A 24,178-nucleotide genomic window follows, 5' to 3' on the forward strand; every position below is an offset into this window, starting at 1 on the left:
GTTGAAACGCCGGTTTACTTCGGCGCCTGTTTTGTGCCAGCCTGACGTCTCACTTCCCTTTCAGGTTGAGGTGGATGCTTCGGAGATTGGGGCAGGGGCCGTTTTGTCGCAGAGAGGCCCTGGTTGCTCTGTTATGAAGCCTTGTGCCTTTTTCTCTAGGAAATTTTCGCCTGCCGAGCGAAATTATGATGTGGGCAATCGGGAGTTGTTGGCCATGAAATGGGCATTTGAGGAGTGGCGTCATTGGCTCGAGGGTGCTAAGCATCGTGTGGTGGTCTTGACTGATCACAAAAATCTGATGTATCTCGAGTCTGCTAAACGCCTTAATCCGAGACAGGCCCGCTGGTCATTGTTTTTCTCCCGCTTTGATTTTGTTGTCTCGTATTTACCAGGTTCAAAGAATGTGAAGGCCGATGCTCTTTCTAGGAGCTTTGTGCCTGATGCTCCTGGAGTCGCTGATCCTGTTGGTATTCTTAAAGATGGAGTTATCTTGTCAGCTATTTCTCCGGATCTGCGACGTGTGTTGCAGAGATTTCAGGCTGATAGGCCTGAGTCTTGTCCACCTGACAGACTGTTTGTCCCGGATAAGTGGACCAGCAGAGTCATTTCCGAGGTTCATTCCTCGGTGTTGGCAGGTCACCCGGGAATTTTTGGCACCAGAGATCTGGTGGCCAGGTCCTTTTGGTGGCCTTCCTTGTCAAGGGATGTGCGGTCATTTGTGCAGTCCTGTGGGACTTGTGCTCGAGCTAAGCCTTGCTGTTCTCGTGCCAGCGGTTTGCTCTTGCCCTTGCCTGTCCCGAAGAGACCTTGGACACATATCTCCATGGATTTCATTTCTGATCTTCCGCTATCTCAGGGCATGTCCGTTATCTGGGTGATATGTGATCGCTTCTCCAAGATGGTCCATTTGGTTCCTTTGCCTAAGCTGCCTTCCTCTTCCGATCTGGTTCCTGTGTTTTTCCAGAACGTGGTTCGTTTGCACGGCATCCCTGAGAATATTGTGTCAGACAGAGGATCCCAGTTCGTTTCCAGGTTCTGGCGATCCTTTTGTAGTAGGATGGGCATTGATTTGTCGTTTTCGTCTGCTTTCCATCCTCAGACTAATGGACAGACGGAGCGAACCAATCAGACTTTGGAGGCTTATTTGAGGTGTTTTGTCTCTGCTGATCAGGACGATTGGGTGACATTCTTGCCGTTGGCTGAGTTTGCCCTTAATAATCGGGCTAGTTCCGCCACCTTGGTTTCGCCTTTTTTCTGCAACTCTGGTTTCCATCCTCGCTTTTCTTCGGGTCATGTGGAGCCTTCTGACTGTCCTGGGGTGGATTCTGTGGTGGATAGGTTGCAGCAGATCTGGAATCATGTGGTGGACAACTTGAAGTTGTCACAGGAGAAGGCTCAGCGCTTTGCCAACCGCCGCCGCGGTGTGGGTCCCCGACTACGCGTTGGGGATTTGGTGTGGCTTTCTTCCCGCTTTGTTCCTATGAAGGTCTCCTCTCCCAAATTTAAACCTCGTTTTATTGGGCCTTACAAGATATTGGAAATCCTTAATCCTGTATCTTTTCGTCTGGATCTTCCTGTGTCGTTTGCTATTCACAATGTATTTCATAGGTCCTTGTTGCGGCGGTACATTGTGCCTGTAGTTCCTTCTGCTGAGCCTCCTGCTCCGGTGTTGGTTGAGGGCGAGTTGGAGTACGTGGTGGAGAAGATCTTGGATTCTCGCCTCTCCAGGCGGAGGCTTCAGTACCTGGTCAAGTGGAAGGGCTATGGTCAGGAGGATAATTCCTGGGTGGTCGCCTCTGATGTTCATGCGGCCGATTTAGTTCGTGCCTTTCATGCCGCTCATCCTGATCGCCCTGGTGGTCGTGGTGAGGGTTCGGTGACCCCTCACTAAGGGGGGGGTACTGTTGTGAATTTGCTTTTTGCTCCCTCTAGTGGTTACTAGTTTTTTGACTCTGGTTTTTCTGTCATTCCTTTTATCCGCACCTGGGTCGTTAGTTAGGGGTGTTGCTATATAAGCTCCCTGGACCTTCAGTTCAATGCCTGGCAACGTAGTTATCAGAGCTAGTCTGCTGTGCTCTTGTCTACTGATCCTGGTTCCAGTTATATCAGCTAAGTCTGCCTTTTGCTTTTTGCTATTTGTTTTGGTTTTGTATTTTTGTCCAGCTTGTTCCAAATCTATATCCTGACCTTTGCTGGAAGCTCTAGGGGGCTGGTGTTCTCCCCCCGGACCGTTAGACGGTTCGGGGGTTCTTGAATTTCCAGTGTGGATTTTGATAGGGTTTTTGTTGACCATATAAGTTACCTTTCTTTATTCTGCTATCAGTAAGCGGGCCTCTCTGTGCTAAACCTGGTTCATTTCTGTGTTTGTCATTTCCTCTTACCTCACCGTCATTATTTGTGGGGGGCTTCTATCCAGCTTTGGGGTCCCCTTCTCTGGAGACAAGAAAGGTCTTTGTTTTCCTCTACTAGGGGTAGCTAGATTCTCCGGCTGGCGCGTGTCATCTAGAATCAACGTAGGAATGATCCCCGGCTACTTCTAGTGTTGGCGTTAGGAGTAGATATATGGTCAACCCAGTTACCACTGCCCTATGAGCTGGATTTTTGTATTCTGCAGACTTCCACGTTCCTCTGAGACCCTCGCCATTGGGGTCATAACACATCTCCCCCTGTATATAGTATATACCTGTATGTCATCTCCTCCTGTATATGGTATACACCTGTATGTCATCTCCTCCTGTATATAGTATATACCTGTGTGTCATCTCCTCCTGTATATAATATATACCTGTGTGTCATCTCCTCCTGTATATAGTATATACCTGTGTGTCATCTCCTCCTGTATATAGTATATACCTGTATGTCATCTCCTCTTGTATATATTATATACAGTACCTGTATGTCATCTCCTGTATATAGTATATACCTGTATGTCATCTTTCCTGTATACAGTATATACCTGTTTGTCATCTGTTTCTTTATATAGCATATAACTGTATGTCATCTCTTCCTGTATATACTATATACCTGTATGTAATCTCCTCCTGTATATAGTATATACCTGTATGTCATCTCCTCCTGTATATAGTATATACCTGTATGTCATCTCCTCCTGTATTTAGTATATACCTGTACCTCTCGCAGGTTCCCCTCATCTGTACATGGTGGAGGCGCAGTGTCAGAGCATTTCAGAATTTTCAGCTCGGTTCTGCGCATCTGAGGCTGCGGTGTGAGGAGCAGATGCCGGAGCTGCTGGGCGTGGTGAGTTTTGGGAGTGCTTGGGGGGTGGGGAGCCCAGGATGTGCTCGGGGGTGGTGAGCCCGAGATGTATTCGGGGGCGGTGAGCCTGGGATGTGTTCGGTGAGCCCGAGATGTGCTCGGTGCTCGGGGGCAGGGAGCCCGGGATGTGGTCGGTGCTCGGGAGCTGGGAGCCCAGGATGTGCTCTGTGCTTGGGGGTGGGGAGCCCAGGATGTGCTCGGGGCCAGTATTTCTCTGCTCTGATATTTGTCTGCTGAGGGGAGAGACAGCAGTTGGAATACCGGGATGGATGATGTGGGATATTAGGGGTGGCAGTCCGGAGGCTCTGACGGGATGATGTGGGATATTGGGGTTGTAGTCCGGTTACATGTGGCCTGTGCCTGCCGTGCACTGATGCATTGTGTGTGGAGTGAGTGTGGCTATGTGGAGTGGGGGTGGCTTGATACATACACACGCATACATGCACTCAGCTATATATATACAGTGGGGCAAAAAAGTATTTAGTCAGTCAGCAATAGTGCAAGTTCCACCACTTAAAAAGATGAGAGGCGTCTGTAATTTACATCATAGGTAGACCTCAACTATGGGAGACAAACTGAGAAAAAAAAATCCAGAAAATCACATTGTCTGTTTTTTTATCATTTTATTTGCATATTATGGTGGAAAATAAGTATTTGGTCAGAAACAAAATTTCATCTCAATACTTTTTAATACATCCTTTGTTGGCAATGACAGAGGTCAAACGTTTTCTGTAAGTCTTCACAAGGTTGCCACACACTGTTGTTGGTATGTTGGCCCATTCCTCCATGCAGATCTCCTCTAGAGCAGTGATGTTTTTGGCTTTTCGCTTGGCAACACGGACTTTCAACTCCCTCCCAAGGTTTTCTATAGGGTTGAGATCTGGAGACTGGCTAGGCCACTCCAGGACCTTGAAATGCTTCTTACGAAGCCACTCCTTCGTTGCCCTGGCGGTGTGCTTTGGATCATTGTCATGTTGAAAGACCCAGCCACGTTTTATCTTCAATGCCCTTGCTGATGGAAGGAGGTTTGCACTCAAAATCTCACGATACATGGCCCCATTCATTTTTTCATGTACCCGGATCAGTCTTCCTGGCCCCTTTGCAGAGAAACAGCCCCAAAGCATGATGTTTCCACCACCATGCTTTACAGTAGGTATGGTGTTTGATGGATGCAACTCAGTATTCTTTTTCCTCCAAACACGACAAGTTGTGTTTCTACCAAACAGTTCCAGTTTGGTTTCATCAGACCATAGGACATTCTCCCAAAACTCGTCTGGATCATCCAAATGCTCTCTAGCAAACTTCAGACGGGCCCGGACGTGTACTGGCTTAAGCAGTGGGACACGTCTGGCACTGCAGGATCTGAGTCCATGGTGGCGTAGTGTGTTACTTATGGTAGGCCTTGTTACATTGGTCCCAGCTCTCTGCAGTTCATTCACTAGGTCTCCCCGCGTGGTTCTGGGATTTTTGCTCACCGTTCTTGTGATCATTCTGACCCCACGGGGTGGGATTTTGCATGGAGCCCCAGATCGAGGGAGATTATCAGTGGTCTTGAATGTCTTCCATTTTCTAATTATTGCTCCCACTGTTGATTTCTTCACTCCAAGCTGGTTGGCTATTGCAGATTCAGTCTTCCCAGCCTGGTGCAGGGCTACAATTTTGTTTCTGGTGTCCTTTGACAGCTCTTTGGTCTTCACCATAGTGGAGTTTGGAGTCAGACTGTTTGAGGGTGTGCACAGGTGTCTTTTTATACTGATAACAAGTTTAAACAGGTGCCATTACTACAGGTAATGAGTGGAGGAAAGAGGAGACTCTTAAAGAAGAAGTTACAGGTCTGTGAGAGCCTGAAATCTTGATTGTTTGTTTCTGACCAAATACTTATTTTCCACCATAATATGCAAATAAAATGTTAAAAAAACAGACAATGTGATTTTCTGGATTTTTTTTTCTCAGTTTGTCTCCCATAGTTGAGGTCTACCTATGATGTAAATTACAGACGCCTCTCATCTTTTTAAGTGGTGGAACTTGCACTATTGCTGACTGACTAAATACTTTTTTGCCCCACTGTATATATATATATATATATATATATATATATATATATATATATATATATATATATTGTTTCTATTCTAGATTTTGTCAGTTATTGGCCACAGTGAGTATATGCACCTACATACTGAACTTATACCAACAGGTGTGCTTGCTCATTTCTTTAGTTTTGCTTTAATTCCTTGTACTTTGCACATATAGTGGTGTGGCTCCCATTTTTGGCTCTGCATCTTGTTTATGTAGCTTTCCAGGGGCACGTGTAAAACTGTCAGGTCTGAGTCCTGCTCTGCCTTCGTCTATTTTGAGGCCTGCTGGAACACAGCGAAGTGAAATACTAAGACGCTGCTGAACAGACATAAATGGAGATGCAATGTGATACAAGCTACATAAGGTAATTTGTATTTCGACCAGCTCTACCCTCACCCATCCTTTGTAGATTGTGACCCCCTTGTGGGCAGGGTCCTCTCTCCTTCTGTACCAGTCGTGACTTGTATTGATTAAGATTATTGTATTTGTTTTTTATTATGTATACCCCTCCTCACATGTAAAGGACCATGGAACAAATGGCGCTATAATAATAAATAATAATAATAATTTCATGACTTATTTAAATGTAAGGCAATACTAAGGGTAAAACATCCTCAACAGTTTAAACCAGATCGATTTCGGTATGAGTGCAAATACTTACATGGAATTATTCTGCTTGTTATAGCGTCCCCGCCGCCCCAATGCTCGTTTCGTTTAGTACTTCATCAGGAGACATCTCCTGTTGAAGTACTAAACAAAATGTGTGTTGGGGCGGCGGGGACGCTATAACAAGCAGAATAATTCCATGTAAGTATTTGCACTCATACCGAAATCGATCTGGTTTAAACTGTTGAGGATGTTTTACCCTTAGTATTGCCTTACATTTAGATTGATAAGGTAATTTGCATTTTGTGACTTAAGGTACCTTCACACTAAACAACTTTCCAACGAGAACGACAACGATCCGTGACGTTGCAGCGTCCTGGATAGCGATCTCGTTGTGTTTGACACGCAGCAGCGATCTGGAGCCCGCTGTTATATCGCTGGTCGGAGCTAGAAGTCCAGAACTTTATTTGGTCGCTAGATCGGCGTGTATCGTCCTGTTTGACAGCAAAAGCAACGATGTCAGCAATGTTTTTACATGGAGCGTGAACGATAAGTGAGTCGCCGTTACGTCACTGGATCGCTCCTGCATCGTTCTGGAGCTGCTGTGTTTGACGTCTCTACAGCGACCAACAGCGACGCTCCAGCGATCTAGTTTTAGGTCGGATCGTTGTCTATATCGCTGGAGCGTCACTTAGTGTAACGGTACCTTTACTGGCTTGTGTCACATAGCGTCTCTCTATTTATGTCTGTTCAGCAGCCTCTTTGTCTCCAATCTATTTTATGTTGGTTTTAACATGTTAAATAAACATCTAATTTTTTAAGCGTATATACTCTATGGTTATTTATTTAACCTCCTCTGGTATCTATACATGGCCTTTAAACTTTTTTGATCAAAATAGAGTTAACTTAGTGCCCTATGTTATTTACATGTGTTACTACTATATATTTATTTACTTACTGCAGGGTATTTGCTCATTGATTTTTCCTAGGCAAGGTCTATTTAGTGTGTGTTGGGATCTCCCCCTAAAGATGATGTCAGATGAAAGAAGAATCCGGGTATGGTAAATGCTCAGCTGAAAACAAATATACTTGTATTTAGCTTTCAGCTAAGCAAGTTTTCTGCTAACAGGTATTGAAGATGCTTGTCACCTTAAATCCTGTAAGTCTGGGAAGGCAGACAGTAACATTTCATTTCTGTCTTGACAGCATGGATTTGTCTGGAATTTATTAGTTGAAAAAAAAAAATCCCCAAACTTGGTATCCTAAGTATAAACATTAAAGGTAGGAAAAGTTGATTCACACCAATAAATTGCTCTTATATGTTTTTTTTTTTTTCGGGGGTGGGGTTAGGCCTTTTCTAAGTCTTGGAAAAGCTTCTGTGGCATAATTTACATAGCTATCTAAAGGGACTGTCACCAGGTTTTTGCCACTTAATCTGAGGGCAGCATAATGTACTGTAGAGCCAGAGATCCTGATTCCAGCGATTTAACAAGAAAAAAATGTTGTCAGCTCACCTTCCTCATCTCACTCCAGGAGTCCGTCCGTCAGCCAGGGTTGCGGCTCGGCAGCCACAGCAACAAAATCCAAAAAAATGTAAATGACCCGGCGATGAAGAATGCGCTGCACCTTCAGAGGTTATATATATATATATATATATATATATATATATATAAAACTTCCATTTTATCGAAGAATAGTAGAAAAATATAAAAGAGCACAGTTACACACAGTCAGTTCAGCCAGTGGATCTTCTAGAACCAACATGTTTCGGCCTGTAACAAGGCCTTAATCATGGTCGCGTCAGTGGTGGCGTGAACCTGTGACGTCGGACACTGACTCCCCGGCTTCCGGTCCCCGCCGTGTCACCGGAAGCACCGCATCAGCCTCCGCTGTAATACATCAGGTACCTTTCTGGGTATATAAACCTGCACTTTAGCCCCTGACACCACGCCCCCCGAAGAAGCATTGTGCTAAGCGTTGTTGGGGTCTCCCTTCTCCCATGTCCTCTGCAGGTTGGTCTATCTGCGCAATATTTTGTCATTTACATTTGATGTCATCCTAGTGTTGCGTGTCTCTTATATGGTTAGGTCCTTTTGTCCTTCTTTTACTCCTTGACACCCATATACAGTATATATAAAAATCTATTTATCTTTTTGGCCGATTGTGGTTATATCATTCTTTACTCTGTATGGCACTATGCACTTTATTGAATCTACTTACATTATTGACTCATGTTGAAATTTGATTGTATTTTGAGCTTTTACAATAATTTTTTAATATAAACAGTATATGCATATTTAAATTACTGGAGTGCAGTTATATATATCGTTTATAATTATGTAATTGGGACTATATGTCTTTGTATAATAATTCTTTATGTATAACTTTAGTTATACGTAGTATTTATCTCCAACTTTTTGATCACATCCTCTGTAGTTAACCCTCATTGTATACACCAATCCTAACTGATATTGCCCAGTTTTACAGATAGGTTCTTCTATTTTCTTCCTGCTTGGACGTGGCACTTTGGTGTCGTCTCCTGTTTTTAAATTTGTCTTCGTCTGTATTGCATTTGTTTATTTGTTTAATGATTCTGTAAATACAAATTATTGAGATTTTCACATACTGTAGCTCAGGCGTCCATTTTCCTTTGGTTTTCTAATAGCCTTGCACGGTAGAGCTTTTATTGTATGCCCCCCTTTTTGGTTTATAGGACTAATAAGCCTGCTGCCAGGTAGTACTTCATATTCATGAGCTCTGTATAACACTACCCCACCGCTGATTGGCAGCTTTCTGCCTATTTACAGTGTTCAGAGAAATCTGTAGTGATATGGGTGGGCTTATATAGAGCTCATCATTCAGAGAACTGGTAGATCTGCAGTAGATAAAACAGTGATTTTTATCAAAATGACAGTGTCAGGCCATGTGCACACGTTCAGTATTTTTCGTGTTTGTTTCGCTATAAAAACGTGATAAAAACGCGAAAAAAACGCTTACATATGCCTCCCATTAAGTGTATTCCGCATTTCTTGTGCAAATGTTGCATTTTTTTCCGCGAAAAAATCGCATCGCGGAAAAAAAAGCAACATGTTCATTAACCCCTTTCTGACATTAGACGTACTATCCCGTTGAGGTGGGGTGGGCCCCTATGACCAGCGACGGAATAGTACGTCATGCCCTTTAATGCGACACTGCGACTTAAGTCGCAGTGATCGCATTAAAATTCCGACGCCATCTTACCTTGGGGAAGATGGCCTCGGCATCCTGAGGTATGGCGTCCCTCCCCCCGCCTCCCGATCGCTGTGATTGGCTGTTCAATTTCCGAACAGCCAATCACAGCCTTTCTCATTGTTTCAGCCAATCAGCTTGGCTGAAACAGTGATGTCCCAGGCTAGGATCGAGTACCGATGTACTTGATCCTGGGGCCGGTGCCTGGCAACCCAGGCACCGGCCAAAACCCCCCCGGATTGGCGCGATCGACGATCACATCGATCGCGCCAATCGCAGGGCACAGTGGTGTTACCGCGCTGTGCCCTGCCTGAAAATACCTGATCCGGAGCCTTCCCCAGCTGCCCTGCTGCTCCGGATCCTGCAGCTCTGATTGGCGTGATCGATGTGATCGTCGATCGCGCCAATCAGAGGAACAGACCTGCCGGATTGGCGCGATCGACGATCACATCGATCGCGCCAATTGCAGGGCACAGAGGCGGTGTTACCGCGCTGTGCCTTGCTTGGAAATCCATGGAGCCTGTGCCCTGCCTCATCTCCCTGCCATCTCCATTGCCAGATCCTGCAGCTCTGCCAATCAGGGCACAGCAGCGGTGTGCCCGCGCTGTGCCCTGATGGTGACCTGCCGGTCACCTGCTGGTGACCTGCCGGTGACCTGCCTATGATCGGAGCTGTGAGCTCCGATCATAGGCTGGTGCCTAGCAACACCGGCGTCACCAGGGCCTCCTCTGATTGGTGGGATCGATGTGATCATTCGATCCCACCAATGACAGGTCACAGCAGCGGTGTGATCGCTCTGTGACCTGTCTCACCTGTCCCTGACCTGTCTGACCGCTCTTCAGGAATCCTCACACTTGGTGAGGATTCCTGCAGAGCGGTCACGCTGACAGATTCCCTCCTGTGCTGAGACTTGTGGTGCCACAGTAGCCTGTGACACCACAATTCTTGCTAAAGAAAAAAGAAAGAAGACAGAAGAAAGAAGAGAGACGACAAACGTAAGTGTTCAACCCCGATCCCGGCCCCATCTTACTTCACCCCCCCTTACCCTTACCCCCCCCTTTCCCCTTCCCCTTCCCCCTCCACCCCCACTTTGCGCCACGTCCGTCCGTGCCCAAATTTAGCAGCCGCCGAGCGTTGATTGGTGACGCAGTTCACCGATCAACACTCATGCTCGCTTTTCTTTCCCACATCCCCTTGCGCGCACCCAGCCGCTGCGTCTAAACCCGTGCCTTTCGTTTCTTTTTTTTTTTTCCGCATCCCCGTCCGCACACCCCGCCGCTGCGTCTGAACCCGTGCCTTTCGTTTTTTTTTTTTCCCACATCCCCTTGCGCGCACCCCGCCGCTGCGTCTGAACCCGTGCCTTTCGTTTCTTTTTTTTTTTTCCACATCCCCTTGCGTGCACCCCGCCGCTGCATCTGAACCCGTGCCTTTCGTTTCTTTTTTTTTTTTTTCCACATCCCCGTCCGCGCACCCAGCCGCTGTGTCTAAACCCGTGCCTTTCGTTTCTTTTTTTTTCTTCCCACATCCCCGTCCGCGCACCCCGCCGCTGCGTCTGAACCCGTGATTTTCGTTTCTTTTTTTTTTCACATCCTCTTGCGCGCACCCCGCCGCTGCGTCTGAACCCGTGCCTTTCGTTTCTTTTTTTTTTTTCCACGTCCCCGTCCGCGCACCCAGCCGCTGCATCTAAACCCGTGCCTTTCGTTTCTTTTTTTTTTTTCCACATCCCCTTGCGCGCACCCAGCCGCTGCGTCTGAACCCGTGCCTTTCGTTTCTTTTTTTTTTTCCACATCCCCTTGCGCGCACCCCGCCGCTGCGTCTAAACCCGTGCCTTTCGTTTTTGTTTTTTTTTCCACATCCCCTTGCGTGCACCCCGCCGCTGCGTCTGAACCCGTGCCTTTTGTTTCTTTTTTTTTTTTCCACATCCCCTTGCGCGCACCCCGCCGCTGCGTCTGAACCCGTGCCTTTCGTTTCTTTTTTTTTTCCACATCCCCGTCCGCGCACCCAGCCGCTGCGTCTAAACCCGTGCCTTTCGTTTCTTTTTTTTTTCTTCCCACATCCCCGTCCGTGCACCCCGCCGCTGCGTCTGAACCCGTGCCTTTCGTTTCTTTTTTTTTTTTCCACATCCTCTTGCGCGCACCCCGCCGCTGCGTCTGAACCCGTGCCTTTCGTTTCTTTTTTTTTTTTTCCACATCCCCGTCTGCGCACCCAGCCGCTGCGTCTAAACCCGTGCCTTTCGTTTCTTTTTTTTTTTTCCACATCCCCTTGCGCGCACCCAGCCGCTGCGTCTAAACCCGTGCCTTTCGTTTCTTTTTTCCACATCCCCTTGCGCGCACCCAGCCGCTGCGTCTAAACCCGTGCCTTTCGTTTCTTTTTTTTTTTTCCCACATCCCCGTCCGCGCACCCCGCCGCTGCGTCTGAACCCGTGCCTTTCGGTTCTTTTTTTTTTTTCCACATCCCCTTGCGCGCACCCCGCCGCTGCGTCTGAACCCGTGCCTTTCGTTTCTTTTTTTTTTCCACATCCCCGTCCGTGCACCCAGCCGCTGCGTCTAAACCCGTGCCTTTCGTTTCTTTTTTTTTTTTCCACATCCCCTTGCGCGCACCCCGCCGCTGCGTCTGAACCCGTGCCTTTCGTTTCTTTTTTTTTCCACATCCCCGTCCGCGCCCGCGCACCCAGCCGCTGCGTCTAAACCCGTGCCTTTCGTTTCTTTTTTTTTTTTCCACATCCCCTTGCACGCACCCAGCCGCTGCGTCTAAACCCGTGCCTTTCGTTTCTTTTTTTTTTCCACATCCCCTTGCGCGCACCCAGCCGCTGCGTCTAAACCCGTGCCTTTCGTTTCTTTTTTTTTTTTCCACATCCCCTTGCGCGCACCCAGCCGCTGCGTCTAAACCCGTGCCTTTCGTTTCTTTTTTTTTTTTCCCACATCCCCGTCCGCGCACCCCGCCGCTGCGTCTGAACCCGTGCCTTTCGTTTCTTTTTTTTTTTCCACATCCCCTTGCGCGCACCCCGCCGCTGCGTCTGAACCCGTGCCTTTCGTTTCTTTTTTTTTTCCACATCCCCGTCCGTGCACCCAGCCGCTGCGTCTAAACCCGTGCCTTTCGTTTCTTTTTTTTTCCACATCCCCTTGCGCGCACCCAGCCGCTGCGTCTAAACCCGTGCCTTTCGTTTATTTTTTTTTTTTCCGCATCCCCTTGCACGCACCCAGCCGCTGCGTCTAAACCCGTGCCTTTCGTTTCTTTTTTTTTTTTCCGCATCCCCGTCCGCACACCCCGCCGCTGCGTCTGAACCCGTGCCTTTCGTTTTTTTTTTTTCCCACATCCCCTTGCGCGCACCCCGCCGCTGCGTCTGAACCCGTGCCTTTCGTTTCTTTTTTTTTTTTCCACATCCCCTTGCGTGCACCCCGCCGCTGCATCTGAACCCGTGCCTTTCGTTTCTTTTTTTTTTTTTTCCACATCCCCGTCCGCGCACCCAGCCGCTGTGTCTAAACCCGTGCCTTTCGTTTCTTTTTTTTTCTTCCCACATCCCCGTCCGCGCACCCCGCCGCTGCGTCTGAACCCGTGATTTTCGTTTCTTTTTTTTTTCACATCCTCTTGCGCGCACCCCGCCGCTGCGTCTGAACCCGTGCCTTTCGTTTCTTTTTTTTTTTTCCACGTCCCCGTCCGCGCACCCAGCCGCTGCATCTAAACCCGTGCCTTTCGTTTCTTTTTTTTTTTTTCCACATCCCCTTGCGCGCACCCAGCCGCTGCGTTTGAACCCGTGCCTTTCGTTTCTTTTTTTTTTTCCACATCCCCTTGCGCGCACCCCGCCGCTGCGTCTAAACCCGTGCCTTTCGTTTTTGTTTTTTTTTCCACATCCCCTTGCGTGCACCCCGCCGCTGCGTCTGAACCCGTGCCTTTTGTTTCTTTTTTTTTTTTCCACATCCCCTTGCGCGCACCCCGCCGCTGCGTCTGAACCCGTGCCTTTCGTTTCTTTTTTTTTTCCACATCCCCGTCCGCGCACCCAGCCGCTGCGTCTAAACCCGTGCCTTTCGTTTCTTTTTTTTTTCTTCCCACATCCCCGTCCGTGCACCCCGCCGCTGCGTCTGAACCCGTGCCTTTCGTTTCTTTTTTTTTTTTCCACATCCTCTTGCGCGCACCCCGCCGCTGCGTCTGAACCCGTGCCTTTCGTTTCTTTTTTTTTTTTTCCACATCCCCGTCTGCGCACCCAGCCGCTGCGTCTAAACCCGTGCCTTTCGTTTCTTTTTTTTTTTTCCACATCCCCTTGCGCGCACCCAGCCGCTGCGTCTAAACCCGTGCCTTTCGTTTCTTTTTTCCACATCCCCTTGCGCGCACCCAGCCGCTGCGTCTAAACCCGTGCCTTTCGTTTCTTTTTTTTTTTTCCCACATCCCCGTCCGCGCACCCCGCCGCTGCGTCTGAACCCGTGCCTTTCGGTTCTTTTTTTTTTTTCCACATCCCCTTGCGCGCACCCCGCCGCTGCGTCTGAACCCGTGCCTTTCGTTTCTTTTTTTTTTCCACATCCCCGTCCGTGCACCCAGCCGCTGCGTCTAAACCCGTGCCTTTCGTTTCTTTTTTTTTTTTCCACATCCCCTTGCGCGCACCCCGCCGCTGCGTCTGAACCCGTGCCTTTCGTTTCTTTTTTTTTCCACATCCCCGTCCGCGCCCGCGCACCCAGCCGCTGCGTCTAAACCCGTGCCTTTCGTTTCTTTTTTTTTTTTCCACATCCCCTTGCACGCACCCAGCCGCTGCGTCTAAACCCGTGCCTTTCGTTTCTTTTTTTTTTCCACATCCCCTTGCGCGCACCCAGCCGCTGCGTCTAAACCCGTGCCTTTCGTTTCTTTTTTTTTTTTCCACATCCCCTTGCGCGCACCCAGCCGCTGCGTCTAAACCCGTGCCTTTCGTTTCTTTTTTTTTTTTCCCACATCCCCGTCCGCGCACCCCGCCGCTGCGTCTGAACCCGTGCCTTTCGTTTCTTTTTTTTTTTCCACATCCCCTTGCGCGCACCCCGCCGCTGCGTCTGAACCCGTGCCTTTCGTTTCTTTTTTTTTTCCACATCCCCGTCCGTGCACCCAGCCGCTGCGTCTAAACCCGTGCCTTTCGTTTCTTTTTTTTTCCACATCCCCTTGCGCGCACCCAGCCGCTGCGTCTAAACCCGTGCCTTTCGTTTATTTTTTTTTTTTCCGCATCCCCTTGCACGCACCCAGCCGCTGCGTCTAAACCCGTGCCTTTCATTTCTTTTTTTTTTTTCCACATCCCCGTCCGTGCACCCAGCCGCTGCGTCTAAACCCGTGCCTTTCGTTTCTTTTTTTTTTTTCCACATCCCCTTGCGCGCACCCAGCTGCTGCGTCTAAACCCGTGCCTTTCATTTCTTTTTTTTTTTTTTTCCACATCCCCGTCTGCGCACCCAGCCGCCGCCGAACTTTGATAAGTGACGCGGTTCACTTATCAGAGCTCTTGTGCCTGCCGTTTTTTTTCCACATCCCCGTTCACACACCCAGCAGCCGCCAAACTTTGATAAGTGACTCAGTTCACTTATCAGAGCTAGGGCCTGCTGTTTTAGGCCATGTGCACACGTTCAGGATTTTTCGCGTTTTTTTCGCGTTTTTTCGCTATAAAAACATGATAAAAACGCGAAAAAAACGCTTACATATGCCTCCTATTATTTACAGGGTATTCCGCATTTTTTGTGCAAATGTTGCGATTTTTTCCGCGAAAAAATCGCATTGCGGAAAAAAAAGCAACATGTTCATTAAAAATGCGGAATTGCGGGGATTCCGCACACCTAGGAGTGCATTGATCTGCTTACTTCCCGCACGGGGCTGTGCACACCATGCGGGAAGTAAGCAGATTATGTGCGGTTGGTACCCAGGGTGGAGGAGAGGAGACTCTCCTCCACGGACTGGGCACCATATAATTGGTAAAAAAAAAAGAATTAAAATAAAAAATAGTCCTATACTCACCCTCTGATGGCCCCCGAAGTGTTCCAGCCTCTCCGGTGCATGCTCTCTCTTCGGTTCCTATAGATGGTGTGGTTCAGTGTCTTGTGATTGGTCGCGTGACCGCTCATGTGACTCACGCGACCAATCACAAGCTGCGACGTCATCACAGGTCCTGAACCACACCGGCATCTATAGGAACGGACGCCGCTGAGGAGATCGTCTGGGTGAGTATAACCATTTTTTTTTTTTATTATTATTATTTTTAAACATTCTATCTTTTACTATAGATGCTGCATAAGCAGCATCTACACTGTGTTCCAAATTATTATGCACATAGAGTTTAGGAGTGATAAGGTTAGAATTTTTTTGTTTGTCATTCAAACTCATTGATGGTGATATGTGTCAGGGCTCTTTATATCACTGAAAGCAATTGCAGATACCTGTGCAAATTAGTTTGGCAGGTGTGTCCAAATAAAGGCAAGACTACTTAAGAAGGCTCTTCCACATTATTATGCAGCCTACATTCTTTGCCAAAATGGGAAAGAAAAAGGATGTGTCGGCTGCTGAGAAGCAACAAATTGTGGAGTATTTAGGTCAAGGCATGACTACAATCAACATTGCCAAGACACTTCATTGTGATCATCGCACAATCAAGAAGTATGTAGCTGATTCCCAGCACACACGTGTGCGTGCTGATAAGGAAAAATTGAGGACTCTTTCCAACAGGCAATTGCGTAAGGTTAAAAGAGCAGCTGCAAAAATGCCTTGTCATAGCAGCAGACAAGTTTTTGAAGCTGCTGGTGCCTCCAACGTCCCCAGAACAACAAGATGCAGGGTCCTTCAGAGGCTTGCAGCTGTGCGTAAGCCATCCTGTCGACCACCTCTATCCACTGCAACAAGCAGAAACGGCTCCAGTGGGCCAAACGATACATGAAGACTGACTTCCAAACTGTTTTGTTCACCGATGAGTGCTGTGCAACGCTCGATGGTCCAGATGAATGGAGTGGAGGATGGACACCCCATGAAAACACGGCTAAGGCACCAACAAGGAGGAGGTGGAGTAATGTTTTGGGCTGGAATCATGGGGAGAGAGATTATCGGCCCTTTTATGATCCCTGAAGGGGTAAAGATGAACTCCATAATCTATGTGGAGATTCTAAAACAACACTTCCTGCCATGGTTCAAGAGGAAGAACCGTGCTTTCCGCAGCAAGATCATTTTCATGCATGATAATGAATCGTCTCATGCTGCAAAAAACACATCTGCATCTCTGGCTGCTATGGGCATAAAAGAGGACAAACTTATGGTGTGGCCACCATCTTCCCCTGACCTCAACCCCATTGAGAACCTCTGGAGCATCATCAAAAGGAGTGTCTATGATGGCGGGAGGCAGTTAACATCTAAGCAACAGCTCTGGGAGGGTATTCTGTTCACATGCAAAACAATTGAAGCAGAAACCATCCAAAAACTGACAAATTCAATGGACGAGAGAGTTCAGAAGCTTCTTTTGACAAGGGGTCCTATGTGCAAATGTAACATCACCTAGAATAAAGTTTTCACTTGAAAACTGTTTGATTTCATTTTGTAATAAGCTGATAATGCTTATAACTTCACAATTGACCATTTTTTTGTTCAAAATAAAAAAAAAAGGTTGAAAACTCTGCTGTGCATAATAATTTGGAACATGCATTTTGAGTGTTTATTTTTTTTACAAAGATACTGTTTTCATAGGCAGTTTTTTCCAAAACATTGCAATTATACTAGAATAGTAGATGACTGGAAAATAACAATGACTGCAATTCAGATAGGTAATTTAGGGAAAATATGAGGAAATATTATTTGCATAATAATTTGGAACACAGTGTATAGTAACAAGTTGGTCACACTTGTCAAACAGTATGTTTGACAAATGTGACCAACTTGTCAGTCAGTTTTCCAAGCGATGCTACAGAGCGCTTGGAAAACTTTAGCATTCTGCAAGCTAATTACACTTGCAGAATGCTAAAAAAAGCGCGAAAAAAACGGGAAAAAAACGCAAAAAAAAAAATGCAGATTTCTTGCAGAAAATTTCCGGTTTTCTTCAGGAAATTTCTGCAAGAAATCCGGACGTGTGCACATACCCTTAGACTTTTCCTTTCACAGGTATTTCTTTTTTTCCCTATTTGCTTTTTTTTCCTTTAGCTTTTTCCTTTCAGAATAGTTTGCACCAAACACTATCCCCCCCACACGTACACATAGTTACCAATAAATATTACACCCAAGCACCATACTCACAAAAAAAATGTCCCGTTCGTCCCAGCAGCGCTATTCATTGGAGGAGGCATATGCTTTCCTTGCCTCCGACACTGATAGCGAGGGAGAGGATCCCACATTCCTTTACTCTTCAGATTCTTCATCCTCTTCCTCCTCCTCCTCATCTTCCTCCTCGGGTCCTGCGGAATCGCCACGCAGACGCCCCAGGAGAGAAGATCAGGCAGCGCCCACTCCTGAAGATGAACCAGCGCGACCCTCTTCGGACCCCATATGGACCTCGCTCCCCGAAAATTACGAGCCACTGATTCCTGATTTTGTGTCAGAATCAGGAATCAAGTTTGACACCAGGGGCCTCACAGAAATAGACTTTTTTAAAGTCTTTTTCTCTGAGGTTAATAAACCTCATGGTGGAGCAAACTAATTTGTATGCTCGGCAATTTTTGGAGCAAAACCCCGGTTCATCATTTTCTAACTGGTCTCCTGTAGACACAGTTGAAATGATGCTGTTTTGGGGCCTGGTCCTCCACATGGGGATCGTGAAGAAGCCAGAAATTCGGCAATATTGGAGTGTAGATATTTTATATAACACTCCAGTGTTCCGAATGGTCATGGTTCGGACGCGTTTTGAGGCCATCCATAAGTTCCTGCATTACAACGATAATGCACGGTGTCCCGCACGAGATGACCCCAATTTTGACCGTCTGTTCAAAGTTCGGCCGGTCATCGAACACTTCAGCAAAAAATTTGCTGAAGTGTACGTGCCCAAAAGGGACATCTGCGTGGATGAGTCCTCGGTTAATTTTAAGGGGCGGCTCAGATTCCGTCAATACCTGCCCAGCAAAAGGGCCAGGTACGGAAAAAAACTCTACAAGCTGTGTGAGAGTACCTCAGGGTACACCTACAGCTTTAGAGTGTACGAAGGGAAGGACAGCAGGATTGAACCGCCTGAGTGTCCTTCCATCCTGGGAGTGAGTGGGAAAATTGTGTGGGATTTGGTGCACCCACTGCTGGATAAAGGTTATCACCTCTACACCGATAACTTTTATTCCAGCATCCCACTCTACAAATCCCTCTCTGCGCGAGGTACCGCAGCCTGCGGTACTGTCCGCAAAAATCAGAGAGGCCTCCCGAGGACGCTACTTGGGCAGATGCTCAGAAAAGGTGAGAGCAAAGCCCAATGTAGCGACCACCTGCTGGTGGTCAAGTACAAGGACAAGAGGGATGTCCTTCTCTTGACCACCATACACGGTGATGGCAGTGCCGTCGGCAGTGTACGGGGTACCTCTACACAGGTCTGCAAACCGGACTGTGTACTGGGGTACAACAAAAACATGGGGGGCGTTGATCTCTCCGATCAACTCCTCCAACCGTACAGTGCTTTGAGGAAGGCTAAGGTGTGGTACAAAAAGCTGTCGGTGTACATCGTACAAATGGCAATGCTTAACGCTTTCCTGCTGTCACAATGTGCACACCACACCGATATGACGTACCTTCAGTTCCAGGAGGTAGTGGTTAAGGCCCTGATCTTTGGCACGAGGGAAGGAGCGGGCCCCAGTACTTCCGGAACTGAGGGTGCTCGTATTGTACCAGGTCAGCATTTTCCGGGGGTGGTCCCGCCAACTGATAGAAAAGGTAAGCCGCAAAAAAGGTGCCGAGTGTGCTACAAACGAGGAGTACGCAAGGACACCATCTATCAATGCGACACCTGCCCCGACAAACCTGGCCTGTGTATGAAGGACTGCTTCAAATTGTACCACACCTCCATGCACTACTAATTTACTTAACAGAAACCAGTAGATTAGTTCCAAAGAGGGGGCACATCTAAGTAAGTTCCATGGGGGTCTAGGTTCCAAAATGATGTCACTTGTGTTTTTTTTTTTACTGTTTAGGCACATCAGGGGCTCTGCAAACGGAACATGACGCCCTCAGAACCAGTCCATCAAAGTCTGCATTCCAAATCGTCACTGCTTCCCTTCTGAGTCCCAAAGTGCCCAAACAGTTTTTTCCCACATATGGGGTACCAGCGTACTCAGAACAAATTGGACAGCAACTTTTGGGGTCCAATTTCTCTTGTTACCCTTGGGAAAATAAAAAATTGGGGACTGAAAGATCATTTTTGTGGGGAAAAATATTGAATTTTTTATTTTCACGCCGGGCGTCATAAACTTTAGTGAAGCACTTGGAGGTTCAAAATTCTCACCACACACCTAGATAAATTCCTTAGGGGGTCATGTTTCCAAAATGGGGTCACTTGTGGGGGGTTCTACTGTTTAGGCACATCAAGGGCTCACCAAATGGAACATGATGCCCGCAGACAATTCCATCAAAGTCTGCATTCCAAAACGTCACTACTTCCCTTCCGAGCCCCGAAGTGTGCCCAAACAGTAGTTTTCTCCCACATATGGGGTACCAGTGTACTCAGGACAAATTGGACAACAACTTTTGGGGTCCAATTTCTCCTGTTACCCTTGGGAAAATAAAAAATTGGGGACTGAAAGATCATTTTTGTGGGGAAAAAATAGGATTTTTTATTTTCACACCCGGGCGTTATAAACTTTCGTGAAGCACTTGGAGGATAAAAGTGCTCACGACACATCTAGATAAGTTCCTTAGGGGGTCTAGTTTCCAAAATGGGGTCACTTGTGGGGGGTTTCCACTGTTTAGGCACATCAGGGGCTCGCCAAACACGACATGGCATCCAATCTCAATTCCAGCCAATTTTGGCTTGAAAATGTCAAAGGGCGCTCCTTTCCTTCTGAGCCCTGCCATGCACCCAAACAGTGGTGACCCCCACATATGGGGTACCAGCATACTCGGGACAAATTGGACAACAACTTTTGGGGTCCAATTTCTCCTGCTACACTTGAGAAAATAAAAAATTGGGGACTAAACGATCATGTTTGTGGAAAAAATAGGATTTTTTATTTTCACACCCGGGCGTTATAAACTTTCGTGAAGCACTTGGGGGATAAAAGTGCTCACGACACATCTAGATAAGTTCCTTAGGGGGTCTAGTTTCCAAAATGGGGTCACTTGTGGGGGGTTTCCACTGTTTAGGCACATCAGGGGCTCTCCAAACGCGACATGGCATCCGATCTCAATTCCAGCCAATTTTAGCTTGAAAATGTCAAATGACGCTCCTTTCCTTCTGAGCCCTGCCGTGCGCCCAAAAAGTGGTTCCCCCTCGCATGTGGAGTATCAGCGTACTCAGGACAAATTGGACAACAACTTTTAAGGTCCATTTTCTGTTTTTACCCTTGGGAAATTTAAAAAATGATTGCTGAAAGATCATTTTTGTGACTAAAAAGTAAAATGTTAATTTTTTCCTTCCATGTTGCTTCTGCTGCTGTGAAACACCTGAAGGGTTAATAAACTTCTTGAATGTTGTTTTGAGCACCTTGAGGGGTGCAATTTTCAGAATGGTGTCACTTGTGGGTATTTTCTGCCATATAGACCCCTCAAAATGACTTCAAATGTGAGGTGGTCCCTAAAAAAATGGTTTTGTAAATTTTGTTGCAAAAATGAGAAATTGCTGTTCAAATTTTAACCCTTATAACTTCCTAGAAAAAAAAAAATTGTTTCCAAAATTGTGCTGATGTAAAGTAGACATGTGGAAAATGTTACTTATTAAGTATTTTGTGTGACATATCTCTGTGATTTAAGGGCATAAAAATTCAAAGTTGGAAATTTGCGAAATTTTCAAAATTTTTGCCAAATTTCCATTTTTTTCACAATTAACGCAAGTGATATCGAAGAAATTTTACCACTATCATGAAGTACAATATGTTACAAGAAAACAATCTCAGAATCGCTAAGATCCGTTGAAGGGTTTCGGAGTTATAACCTCATAAAGGGACAGTGGTCAGAATTGTAAAAATTGGCCCGGTCATTAACGTGCAAACCACCCTTGGGGGTGAAGGGATTAAATATGCGGAATTGCGGGGATTCCGCACACCTAGGAGTTCATTGATCTGCTTACTTCCCGCACGGGGCTGTGCACACCATGCGGGAAGTAAGCAGATTATATGCGGTTGGTACCCAGGGTGGAGGAGAGGAGACTCTCCTCCACGGACTGGGCACCATATAATTGGTCAAAAAAAAGAATTAAAATAAAAAATAGTCATATACTCACCTTCTGATGGCCCCCGGTCTTCCCGCCTCTCAGCGCTGCATGCTGCCGCTTCCGTTCCTATAGATTGTGTGGTGAAGGACCTGCGATGACGTCGCTGTCTTGTGATTGGTCGCGTGACAGCTCATGTGACCGCTCACGTGACCGCGACGTCATCGAAGGTCCTGCACACACCATCTAAAGGAACGGACGCCGCTGAGGAGATCGGCTGTCTGCAGAGGGTGAGTATAACCATTTTTTTTATTTTTTTATTTTTTTTAATTATTTTTAACATTCTATCTTTTACTATTGATGCTGCATAAGCAGCATCTATAGTAAAAAATTGGTCACACTTGTCAAACAGTATGTTTGACAAGTGTGACCAACCTGTCAGTCAGTTTTCCAAGCGATGCTACAGATCGCTTGGAAAACTTTAGCATTCTGCAAGCTAATTACGCTTGCAAAATGCTAAAAAAACGCGAAAAAAACAGAAAAAAAACGCCAAAAAAAAAAAGCGGATTTCTTGCAGAAAATTTCCGGTTTTCTTCAGGAAATTTCTGCAAGAAATCCTGACGTGTGCACATACCCTTAGGCTGTGATGATCTTAGGGGATGGGGCCTCAATCTGTCCCTGGAACTGGGACTCTAACTATCCCTGTCCTGGGGGTACTCTTCATGATAGACAGGCCAGAGTCTCTGAGCTCACTATGCTCCTGTTAATCCCTAGTCTGTCTCCTCCCCTACCCCATGGAGCCTGGGACAGAAATGTAATGTGAACAAGACACATGAGACAAAACAGGAATAACAGAAAACCTCTATCATACAAAAGCACCAACCAACAATAGGGAGGAGGATGGGGACAGGGAGGAATAAACTAAATGGGAAACAGAGACCAGGAGATAAACACACACGTACTATAGAACACCTCTACAACAACTTCTCTCCAAACACTTAGCTTAAGCACAAAGCACAGGAAGACAAATCTCTATTAGCAACAATGAACTCCTATTCAGCACAGCGTCTCTAAAGAGCAAGGAAGCAGCACTTTCACTGTCAAGACAGAGAGGATCTGGACAGGTTTTAAAGGAAGAGGTAATGGGAGCTGCAAGTTTCTGACTAGCATAGACAGGGTCATTAACCTCTTCAGTACCAAAGGAAACCAAATTAATTTAATATAGGAAACACACACACAGGCTAAGGGCTCATGCGCATTTACGAGAAAAATGGATGAGTGCAAGCCGATAAAAAATCGGATTGCACTGTAACTAATGTTATTCAATGGGCTACATCTCATCAGTGATTTTTTTCTCAGTGGAAATAATACTGAGAAAAAAATCGCAGCGTGCTGCGATTTGCAGCGTATCTAGGAAAAAGTTGCCCATGCAAGTCAATGGGTGCAAGCAAAAAATTGCACGGTATACAGACCATACAAGTACCGTCTGACTTTTACACACCCATGTCCTTTGAAAAGCTGGCAATTCAGCAGCAGCGTACAGTAAAATCACAGCAGGATCCAGGGCCGTATTTAGGGTTTCTGCTGCCCTAGGCACTTTTAGTGCTGCCTCCCCCTTTGGTGAGTATGACACTATCGGCAGTGACTTTGGCAAGAATCGCTGATGTGAAAGTCGCCTTTTGCAGCAGATCGGGCAGTTTTTCTGCATGTGCCGTGTAACGGATCACTTATGGCAACACTGCGTTCGGCCTCATTCATTCCCTATGGGATTTGCGGCACTTGCCATGATCTGGCAAATGCGGTACCATACCTCCCAACTTTTGAAGAAGGGAAGGAGGTCTAAAGTTTGCGGCGCGCGTAGTGCGCCGCGGCAAATTTTAGGCCACGCCTCTGACCACACCCATTTCACAACTAGTCACACCCATATCCACGTCCCAACCACACCCATTTAGCACTGCTGATCACACTGTTTTATATACAATAATTATAAACAAAAAAAAATATGGCCACAGTGCTCCATACTGTATAATGGCCACACATGATGCTCCGTACTGTATAATGGCCACACATGATGCTCCCTACTGTATAATGGCCACACATGATGCTCAATACTGTATAATGGCCACACATGATTCTCCATACTGTATAATGGCCACACACAGTTCTCCATACTGTATAATGGCCACACATGATGCTCAATACTGTATAATGGCCACACATGATGCTCCATAGTATATAATGGCCACACATGATGCTCCATAATGTATAATGGCCACACAGTGCTCCATACTGTATAATGGCCACACATAGTGCTCCATACTGTATAATGGCCACACATAGTGCTCCATACTGTATAATAGCCACACACAGTTCTCCATACTGTATAATGATCCCACATGATGCTCAATACTGTATAATGGCCACACCTGATGCTCCATACTGTATAACGGCCACACATGATGCTCCATACTGTATAATGGCCACTGGCCACACATGATGCTCCATACTGTATAACGGCCACACATGATGCTCAATACTGTATAATGGCCACACAGTTCTCCATACTGTATAATGATCCCACATGTTGCTTAATGCTGTATAATGACCCCCCCTCCTGTATGCATGGCTCATATTCCCCCCCGTATGCATGGCTCGTGTTCCCCCTCCTGTATGCATGGCTCATATTCCCCCTCCTGTATGCATGGCTCATATTTCACCCCCCCTGTATGCATGGCTCATATT

Source organism: Ranitomeya variabilis, chromosome 4 (genome assembly GCF_051348905.1).
Source record: "Ranitomeya variabilis isolate aRanVar5 chromosome 4, aRanVar5.hap1, whole genome shotgun sequence".
In the NCBI taxonomy this organism is placed as follows: domain Eukaryota; kingdom Metazoa; phylum Chordata; class Amphibia; order Anura; family Dendrobatidae; genus Ranitomeya; species Ranitomeya variabilis.